Source organism: Eleutherodactylus coqui, chromosome 11, assembly GCF_035609145.1.
Source record: "Eleutherodactylus coqui strain aEleCoq1 chromosome 11, aEleCoq1.hap1, whole genome shotgun sequence".
In the NCBI taxonomy this organism is placed as follows: Eukaryota; Metazoa; Chordata; class Amphibia; order Anura; family Eleutherodactylidae; genus Eleutherodactylus; species Eleutherodactylus coqui.
The window spans coordinates 41,712,576-41,722,771 of record NC_089847.1 but is presented as its reverse complement, the minus strand read 5'-3'; positions in this window follow the sequence as shown (position 1 = coordinate 41,722,771).

Sequence of the window (10,196 nt, the reverse complement as noted above, 5' to 3'; positions counted from 1 at the left end):
CATTCTCCAAGGCCTTTGCCAGCTTTATGGCTCCCCAGCAAGACTGTGTCACCGCTCCCCAGTCAAGGCTGAGTCGGCGGGAACACTGTAAAAGGATGGTGAGGGAGTACGTAGCCGATCGCACGACCGTCCTCCGTGACGCCTCTGCCCCCTACAACTACTGGGTGTCGAAGCTGGACACGTGGCCTGAACTCGCGCTGTATGCCCTGGAGGTGCTTGCTTGTCCTGCGGCTAGCGTCTTGTCAGAGAGTGTGTTTAGTGTGGCTGGGGGAATCATCACGGATAAGCGTACCCACCTGTCAAACGACAGTGCCGACAGGCTTACACTCATCAAGATGAACAAAGCCTTGATTTCCCCAGACTTCTCTTCTCCACCAGCGGACAGCAGCGATACGTAAGCAATACGTAGGCTGCACCCGCGGATGGAAGCTACGTTCTCTCTCACCATCCAAAACGGGGACATTTCTGCTTCATCAATCTGTGTCTAATATTCCTCCTCCTCCTCCTGCTCCTCCTCCTGAAACCTCACGTAATCACGCTGAACGGGCAATTTTTCTTAGGGCCACAAGGCTCACTCATAATTTTTCTAAACAATTTTTATATGTTTCAATGCTCTTAAAAGCGTTGAAACTTTAACTTGAACCAATTTTTCGTTAAACTGGGCTGCCTCCAGGCCTAGTTACCACTTAAGCCACATTAACCAAAGCGATTAATGGGTTTCACCTGCCATCTTGGTTGGGCATGGCCAATTTTTTGGATGTACATTAGTACTGTTGATACAGCAATTTTTGTGGGCCCTCGCCTACAGTGTAATCAAATGAATTTTTAGCCCACCTGCATTACAGCTGACGTTACATCCGCTGTGTTGGGCAATGCAATGGGATATTTTTGTGTATCGCCAGTGGGTTCCAGGGAGCCACCCATGCTGTAGGTGCACACGGAGTTTAACCTACATCTGTTTCCACTTGTAAAGAACCCCAGTCTGACTGGGGCATGCAGTGTGGGCCGAAGCCCACCTGCATTAAGCACGACATTACTACCTCAGCTGTGTTGGGCAATGCAATGGGATATTTTTATGTACCGCCGGTTGGTTCCAGGGAGCCACCCATGCTGTGGGTCCACAGGGACTTCACAATAGGGAGTTGTACCTGCCTGTGTCTATGAATTAAAAACCGCGGTCTGACTGGGGCATGCAGATACCTTGACAGAATGAATAGTGTGTGGCACATAGGTTCCCCATTGCTATGCCCACGTGTGCAGCTCCTGATGGCGGTGGCACAGGATTCTATTTCTCATTGCTTCTGTACAGCATTGTGGGCTATCGCCCCACCCCTTTTAAAGAGGGTCGCTGCCTAGCCGTGCCAACCCTCTGCAGTGTGTGCCTGCGGTTCCTCGTCATGGCAGACGCACTTCTAAATAGACATGAGGGTGGTGTGGCATGAGGGCAGCTGAAGGTTGCGCAGGGACACTTTGGTGTGCGCTGTGGGGGGGAGGGGGGAGGGGGGGTTGGGCAGCATGTAACCCAGGAGAAGTGGCAGTGGAGTGTCATGCAGGCAGTGATTGTGCTTTGTTGGAGGTAGTATGGTGCTTAGCTAAGGTATGCCATGCTAATGAGGGCCTTTCAGAAGTAAAAGTTTTTTTTGGGGGGGGGGGGCCCACTCTTGCCGCTATTGTGGCTTAATAGTGGGACCTGTGAACTTGAGATGCAGCCCAACATGTAGCCCCTCGCCTGCCCTATCCGTTGCTGTGTCGTTCCCATCACTTTCTTGAATTGCCCAGATTTTCACACAAGGAAACCTTAGCGAGCATCGGCGATATACAAAAATGCTCTGGTCGCCCATTGACTTCAATGGGGTTCGTTACTCGAAACGAACCCTCGAGCATCGCGATAATTTCGTCCCGAGTAACGAGCACCCGAGCATTTTGGTGCTCGCTCATCTCTAATCTCTATCTGAAAGTCATCGAGTAGCGCAATCGTATTTAGTGCATAGAGTTTATTAAAGTTGTTTAGCATGGCTATTAGATTAAACCCTTGAGTGGCGGGTTTCTCAACCCCCTGTCAGACCCACGAGGGCAGGTTTTTTAAATGGTCTATTCATTGAATTTCAACTAATTTTGAGGTCACGTTCCAAGAGCCATAACTTTTTCATTTTTCCATTGACCTGGCCATATGAGGGCTTGTTTTTTGCGGGGCAAGTTGTACTTTTCCATAGCATCATTTTTGGGTATATATAATGTATTGCATAACTTTTGTAAAAAAAATTTAGGGCGATTGGGGGAAAAAAAAGAAATTCTGCCATTTGTTTTTTGGATTTCATTTTTACGGCGTTCAACATGCAGAATAAATAATGTGCTAACATTATTCTCTAAGTCAGCATGATTCTGGCGATACCAAGTTTATAAAGTTTTTATGTTTTGCTATTTTAGTACATTTTAAGCATTTTTTTTTCTTAAAGGTTTGCTTTTGTGTTGCCACATTCCAAGAGCCGTATTAATGTTATTTTCCCATTACCAGAGCTCTAGAAGGCCTTGTTTTTTTGCAGGATGAACTCCAGTCTTCATTTATCTATTTTTTTGGAACATGTAAAATTTTGATTGCTTTTTATTCCATTTTTTCTAGTGGCAAGATTAACAAAATCTGTAATTCTGGCATGTCTTTTTATTTTTCACTGCATTCTCTGAGCAGTATAAATAATATATTAAAGTCATTCTTCAGGCCGGTACGATTATGCCAATACCAAATTGTAAGAGTTATTTTTCTTTTTCCAGACTTTTTCACACGTTAAAAAAAAAAAGTAATACAAGTTAAATCACCCTCCTTTTGCCATATCTATAATAAAAAAATCAAAATCGTAAAAGAAAAATACAAATTTGTTATCGCCGCATCTATAAATGTCCAATCTATCAAAGTAGTGCATTATTTACCCAGCACAGTGAACGTAGTCTGAAAAAAAAATAAAGAACACCACAAATGCACTTTTTCAGTCACCCTGTTTCCCAGAAAAAAATGCAATAAAAAGCGAACAAAAAGTCGTATGTATTCCGGATTGGTACCAACATAAACTACAGGACATCCTGCAAAAAATGGGCCCTCAATTAACTATGTCGACGGAAAAATAAAAAAGTTATTGTGCGCACAAAATGACCGCAGAAAATAATTGAAAAAAATTAAATGTCTTTGAAAAAAATGCATGTACTACAGCAAAAAAAACACTATACAAGTTTCGTGTCGTATTAATCGTACTGACCCATAGAATAAAGTTATCAGGTCATTTTTGTTGAAGTTTGTGCGCCGTAGAAACAAGACGCTCTGAAAGATGGCGGAATGTCTTTTTTGTTTTTCATTTTACTCCACTTAGAATGTTGTAAAAGTTTTTTAGTACATTATATGGTACTTTAAATAGCACCATTGAAAAATTCAACTCGACCCGCAAAACACAAGCCCTCAAACAGCCATGTCGATGGATAAATAAAGAAGTTATGATTTTTTAAACGGGGGGATGAAAAAAAGAAATGGGGAAAAAAGAAAAAAAGGGGCCATGTCATTAAGGGGTTAAATAATGTACCAACTTCCTTCTCTGGGTCATTACGATGCATGGATACCACATGTGTGATTTTATTTTAAATGTTTTACAAATGTTTTTTATTTTTGTCCCTCTAGGGAACTTCCACAGGGACCCATCAGGACCCCCTGATCACTTTTTGGGGGTCCGATGGTGACAGCCCTTTACATGCTGTAGTCACATAGACTGCAGCATGTAAAGGGTTAACACAGCAGAGATCAGAGGTTTTCTCTGATCTCTGCTGTAAGAGCTGGTGCCTGGCTGTCCTCTGACAGCTAAGCACTAGCTCTCCCTGCCACAGAGACCACCGGCTTGCTTCTGACAAGCCGATGGTCTCTATGGCAACCTATAAACAAAGCAGGAGACTTGGAAGCAGGAGATTGCCGGCATATCGGCAATATCTTCTGCTTCTGTTGTTCAAAGCCCTTGCTTTGTTCTCTGTGGGACAGTGCAGGCAGAGCACAATGTCACAGCTTGTAGCATTGTGCTCTGCAGCTCCCATAGTGATGCATAGCCCGGAAATCTTCCGGGCTATATCACCATCGGCAGTGGAACTCGTCCCGGAAAATTTCCGGGCGTGCCACTCAAGGGGTTAAACTGAGATTGTCAGAAATGCTACATGGATGGCTGAGCGCCTTAGCCAATCAGAAGCAGCTCTTTCAGCAGGCGGGGATTTTAATTCCTCGGCTGCTCAAAGAACTGCTTTGCAGAGCCGGGGACAGCGCAGAGAGGAAGCGTCTGAGCCCCCGCAGCTGAAAAAAGGTGATTATGTGTTGTTTTTTTTTTCACACTAGTTTGCCTTGTTTTTAAGAAAGGGCTTATATTTAAAGCAATTAAGGGGTGCTGGCAGCTGGATCCTCTAACGCAGCTTTCATCTGTAACAGCTGTGGTAGGGAATTCTTTATTCCATGCAGGGATAAAGAATTCCTTTGCTGCATCTGTCACATCTGTGTAAAAACATTGTACTGGGTATAATAGGACACCAGCAACCGAAAACAGCGACCAATTTTTTACAGTGCATGAAAAGACAGGTCTTGCCCTATCTTTTGCCGAGATACGCTGAAGGCTGCCATAGGCTTCTATGACAGCTGAACAAAAAGAGAGGTGGAGTGAGTTTATCTGCGTCCAACGCTGGGAAAAGAGACAGGTGCCCCTGTAGTAAAAAGAGATGAATAAAGTGTCCCCCCAGCTGTCCAGTATCAGTCAGCTGACGTTCAGGACACTAGGAAAGCTGAGTTGACATCCTTTCCCCTTACTAGATAGATATTAGAAGGGTAGATAGATACCCGAGTGATAAAGATATGTGATTAATAGATATGCATTGTGATGTGAAAATTGTAGTCTGTCAGTCATTTTGTATAGTTTGTAGAGAGAAGAGTTAATGGTCTTTCCGCATATAGGAAAGCTGAGTGCTGAGCTACCTTTGAAGTAGACTTCAGGAAAGGCTGTTACACTTCTCCCCCAGGGGGTCTTTGATGTCCTACAGCCCCTCTGGAGCCAGAGCCAGCAAATGTTTGTTAGGAAATAAGGAGAGGAAATAGGCTTCACACCTTAGTAGCTCTTTCCCTCCCTTACTGGTCCAAATGGTCGTAACTGACCTGACAACTTTTGGAGGCAAAGTTAACAAAAGAACGTGCCCGTAAGACAAAGGAAAATGTAATTTAGGAATTATGAAAGATCTGTACGTCGCAGCCCGATGATGTGGATATTTTGTGGAACGTTGTATCCCCGCTAATAAGATGCAGGGATTCCCACATTTGCACGACGCTCAGGAACCGAGAATTGCGTATCTCGGATCAGATGCGTCCAAAACTACTCATGCGTGGGCTCAAAACACACGTAAAATCACAACAGGAAACATTGTTGTCATATTTTCATGGTGGGTCACACCCACACGGAGTTATAAAGGAAATATGTATTTCAGGGAATTATGTGTCCCAAGATAAGCCAGCCCCTAAGGGGGCTGGAAGGAACTAAAGGGGAGTTACCACCGTGAGAGTTTAAAAATCGCACACGGACGTGTGCTCGGGGTCAGCCCCTTGGAGGTCACTATACGTGAGGTCTGGTCCGCAGTTCTGGCGCGACTCCACGCCAAAGAATGGTAACACTCTTCTTTTAATCCCTGTTATTTTACTGTTTGTGATATCATATGTAAGTCTCTTACCATTTATCTTGTAACATCATTTTCTTATTTTTTTCCTGTAAATAAGCACTGCTCTTTTCTTTGAGAATTAAACTTTAAATTAATTAGTGAGCCTCGTCCGTGTTAACACGAAACCATATTCTCCGAAGATTGTATTCAGAAATCGGGTTCCAATTTACCGTAACCAAATTGGTGGTGGCAGCGTTTTGTATGCATATTGTAGAGCTCTGGAGTGCGTTAGAACTGACCAGGTTGGTGATTTGAGTTTCCGCTTCGCATGCGTGCAGAAGTCGGAGAACGCTAAATACAAACCAGCCTGTATTCTAACGACTGCCAGCTTGCAATACTGCAGAGTGTTTGAGGACCAGAGGTGGGATCGATAGGTATCGTCCCTTCCCCTCTCTCCTCTTGCCCAGTGAGGGACAAATTGTTAATAAGTGCAGGGCCAGGTGGGTTGCTGTAGAGTTGTGGCTGTGGCTCATGGTTGCTTTTCAGGAGTCTGGAAAGTTGGGTACCAGTCACTCCACAACCTAAGAGCCTTTCCTTCCTCGCCCTCGCCCTGCGTACGTGACAAATTGGTGGCAGCGGTGGGATAACGTTAACACGTTCGTGCCAGGATTAAGCGGTTAGTCCTTGTATGAAAAGAAGCACACAGTCTTTGCGAAGATTGGTGCCCTTCTTACGAGGTTTCACTCAGTGCTTTTTGTGTAAGAGACTTACGATATCCCCAGACAGTCCCCTTCCCTTTCTTCTTGTTTTCTATTCTATCTTTTATTTGGCAAAGCAACTGCGGAAATGGCAACTAGAAGCCAGGCCGCTAAGCTAAAGGGGCAGGTGACCGAGGTGCTGGGAGAAGACGATTTCTCGCACCAAACCACAGCGAACCCTGATACAGAGATGGATTACTCCATCGGAGAAGAGAACTTTGACTTGCCTATCCGAGAGGCTCTACAACAGCTGAGTGCAAAGAACCCTAAGCGGTACATGTCATTTGTTCGCAAGCTGCAAGAAATTGACAAATTGGTCAGCTGGCAGTCGTTAGAATACAGGCTGGTTTGTATTTAGCGTTCTCCGACTTCTGCACGCATGCGAAGCGGAAACTCAAATCACCAACCTGGTCAGTTCTAACGCACTCCAGAGCTCTACAATATGCATACAAAACGCTGCCACCACCAATTTGGTTACGGTAAATTGGAACCCGATCTATGACTTATGAATACAATCTTCGGAGAATATGGTTTTGTGTTAACACGGACGAGGCTCACTAATTAATTTAAAGTTTAATTCTCAAAGAAAAGAGCAGTGCTTATTTACAGGAAAAAAATACGAAAATGATGTTACAAGATAAATGGTAAGAGACTTACATAGGATATCACAAACAGTAAAATAACAGGGATTAAAAGAAGAGTGTTACCATTCTTTGGCGTGGAGTCGCGCCAGAACTGCGGACCAGACCTCACGTATAGTGACCTCCAAGGGGCTGACCCCGAGCACACGTCCGTGTGCGATTTTTAAACTCTCACGGTGGTAACTCCCCTTTAGTTCCTTCCAGCCCCCTTAGGGGCTGGCTTATCTTGGGACACATAATTCCCTGAAATACATATTTCCTTTATAACTCCGTGTGGGTGTGACCCACCATGAAAATATGACAACAATGTTTCATGTTGTGATTTTACGTGTGTTTTGAGCCCACGCATGAGTAGTTTTGGACGCATCTGATCCGAGATACGCAATTCTCGGTTCCTGAGCGTCGTGCAAATGTGGGAATCCCTGCATCTTATTAGCGGGGATACAACGTTCCACAAAATATCCACATCATCGGGCTGCGACGTACAGATCTTTCATAATTCCTAAATTACATTTTCCTTTGTCTTACGGGCACGTTCTTTTGTTAACTTTGCCTCCAAAAGTTATCAGGTCAGTTACGACCATTTGGACCAGTAAGGGAGGGAAAGAGCTACTAAGGTGTGAAGCCTATTTCCTCTCCTTATTTCCTAACAAACATTTGCTGGCTCTGGCTCCAGAGGGGCTGTAGGACATCAAAGACCCCCTGGGGGAGAAGTGTAACAGCCTTTCCTGAAGTCTACTTCAAAGGTAGCTCAGCACTCAGCTTTCCTATATGCGGAAAGACCATTAACTCTTCTCTCTACAAACTATACAAAATGACTGACAGACTACAATTTTCACATCACAATGCATATCTATTAATCACATATCTTTATCACTCGGGTATCTATCTACCCTTCTAATATCTATCTAGTAAGGGGAAAGGATGTCAACTCAGCTTTCCTAGTGTCCTGAACGTCAGCTGACTGATACTGGACAGCTGGGGGGACACTTTATTCATCTCTTTTTACTACAGCCCCTATTTAAGCATTAATAATAATTCCGAGGATTTCTGCTGACTGAGGGATTTCCATACAGCACTGTATTTTTTCGCCAATATGCCGGAGCTGCCAGTGTGAATGGACGAGAAGTCAAGAGGGGTGTCATCTATCCTTAAAGGGGTTGTCCCGCGCCGAAACGGGTTTTTTTTTTTTCAATAGGCCCCCCGTTCGGCGCGAGACAAACCCAATGCATGTGTTAAAAAAAAAAACCGTTTAGTACTTACCCGAATCCCCGCACTGCGGCGACTTCTTCCTTACCTTACTAAGATGGCCGCCGGGATCTTCACCCACGATGCACCGCGGGTCTTCTCCCATGGTGCACCGTGGGCTCTGTGCGGTCTATTGCCGATTCCAGCCTCCTGATTGGCTGGAATCGGCACAAGTGACGGGGCGGAGCTACGAGGACCAGCTCTCCGGCACGAGCGGCCCCATTCACCAGGGAGAAGACCGGACTGCGCAAGCGCGTCTAATTGGGCGATTAGACGCTGAAATTAGACGGCACCATGGCGACGGGGATGCTAGCAACGGAACAGGTAAGTGAATAACTTCTGTATGGCTCATAATTAATGCACAATGTACATTACAAAGTGCATTAATATGGCCATACAGAAGTGTATAACCCCACTTGCTTTCGCGGGACAACCCCTTTAAGGAGAGAACCCAAAAAGTGTGTGAGACACCTAGGGGGTGAGTGGGTCATGTGAATGAGGCCTTAATCCCAGAATTTGTATATTGGGTATTGTTGATGGGTTTGATGGACACACATTGCATTGGGCGCAGAAACTAATAACTGCCTGTTGGATGCAGCTTTTTTGCCGACAGTAGGAGATTTTGTTTCAGAGATAAGAGAGGGTATATCTTTGAAAAGCGGGATATATATAAAAAGGCTATTTGACTAAGTTTAAGGAAACTTTGGGAAGATGGTCTGAAATATGTAATTGATAGTTGATACCAAGTGCTGGTTGCACTAGAGTATCATAGAAAAGCTGATGTGATTTGGAGAGGGTGAGGGAAAGAGGTGAGAAGGTGAAGAAGAATGTGAATGCTAAAAAAGGAGAAAAGTGGAGCTAATAGGTACATCTTAGAAAGTGGTGATTGTTGATAAATACTCTCATTTAACCCCTTGAGTGGCACGCCTGGAAATTTTCCAGGACGAGCTCCACTGCCCATAGCGACATAGCCCGGAAGATTTCCGGGCTATGTATCACTATGGGAGCTGCAGAGCACAATGTCACAAGCTGTGACAGTGTGCTCTGCCTGCACAGACCTACAGAGAACAAAGCAAGGGCTTTGAAAAACCAGAAGATATTGCCGATCTGCCGGCAATCTCTTGCTTTGTTTACAGGTTGCCATAGAGACCATCGGCTTGTCAGAAGCAAGCCGATGGTCTCTGTGGCAGGGAGAGCTGGTGCTTGGCTGTCAGAGGACAGCTAGGTACTAGCTCTTACAGCAGAGATCAGAGAAAACCTCCGATCTCTGCTGTGTTAACCCTTTACATGCTGCAGTCTATGTGACTGCAGCATGTAAAAGGCTGTCACTGCAGCATGTAAAGGGCTGTCACTATCGGACCCCCGGAATGTGATCAGGAGTCCTAATGGGTACCTGTGGAAGTCCCCTAAAGGGACAAAAAAAAAAAAACAAAAGTAAAAAAATAATAAAAAAAATAATAAAAACACTTGTCTCCCTTTACTTTGTAAAAAATCAAAAATACAATCACACATGTGGTATCCATGCGTCGTAATGACCCAGAGAAGGAGGTTATTACATTATTTAACCCCTTAATGACATGGCCCCTTTTTTTCTTTTTTCCCCATTTCTTTTTTTCCTCCCCCCTGTTTAAAAAATCACAACTTGTCCCGCAAAAAACAAGGCCTTATATGGCCATGTCAATGGAAAAATGAAAAAGTTATGGCTCTTGAGACGCAACTGCAAAATTAGTTAAAATTCAATGATTAGACCATTTTAAAAAACCTGCCCTGGTGGGCACGACAGGGTGGTAGGAAACCCGCCACTCAAGGGGTTAAACAGTTAAGAAGGGTTAAACCTGGTGACCGATTCCCTTTAAGTGAATGAGTCTGATCTACAATACCAGACAGAGCCACT